The following is a 938-nucleotide window of genomic DNA, read 5'->3' as shown; positions in this document are numbered from 1 at the left end:
CTGCTAATCTATCTCGACGATGTGGCAGTAGCAGATAAACCCTTATAGGTGTAAATAATTAGTGGCGCGTGCACCAAACATGACGCCACTGGTCCCAGTGCCTCTACTACACAGGCACTAGTGGCGTCGAATTTTGACAACACGTCCCTAGTTTTATGCTAAGTACTTGAGGCGTGCTACTTTTTCTGAATGACACAGAAATGGCCAGTGACAGCAGTGTCCCACGCTAGGCATCACCCATAAAATATCGGCGAGGTTCATTTTGCGGTTCGACGACACTATTGTCTGACACATCTAATTCGGCAAAAAAATCCCATGATTATTAATGCATCACTATAAATACGACATTTGACTCATTGACGAGATCATGAGGTAAGGATGATGGGGCTTACTACTTCTTGAGCTTGCGTTGGTTTTTCCCTTGAGGAGAAAAGGGTGATGCAGCAAAGTAGAGATAAGTATTTCCCTCAGTTTGAAAACCAAGGTATCAATGCAGTAGGAGACAATGCACAAATCACTGAATACCTGCACAAACAATCAAACAACTTGCACCCAACGCGATAAAGGGGTTGTCAATCCCTTCACGGTTACTTGCAAAAGTGACATTGATAGGAATAGATAAACAGTAAAGTAAACATTTTTGGTATTTTTGGTTTATAGATCGGAAAGTAAAGATTGCAAAGTAGTAGATCGGGAACTTATATGATGGAAAATAGAAACTCATATGTTGGGAAATAGATCCCGGAGGCCATAGGTTTCACTAAAGGCTTCTCTCAAGATAGCAAATAATACGGTGGGCGAACAAATTATTGCTGAACAATTCATAGAAAAGCGCAAAGTTATGACGATATCTAAGGCAATGATCATGAATATAGGCATCACGTTCATATCAAGTAGACCGAAGTGATTCTACATCTACTACTATTACTTCACACATC

Source organism: Triticum dicoccoides, chromosome 2A (genome assembly GCF_002162155.2).
Source record: "Triticum dicoccoides isolate Atlit2015 ecotype Zavitan chromosome 2A, WEW_v2.0, whole genome shotgun sequence".
Lineage (NCBI taxonomy): Eukaryota > Viridiplantae > Streptophyta > Magnoliopsida > Poales > Poaceae > Triticum > Triticum dicoccoides.
Note: the sequence above shows the minus strand (reverse complement) of the source record.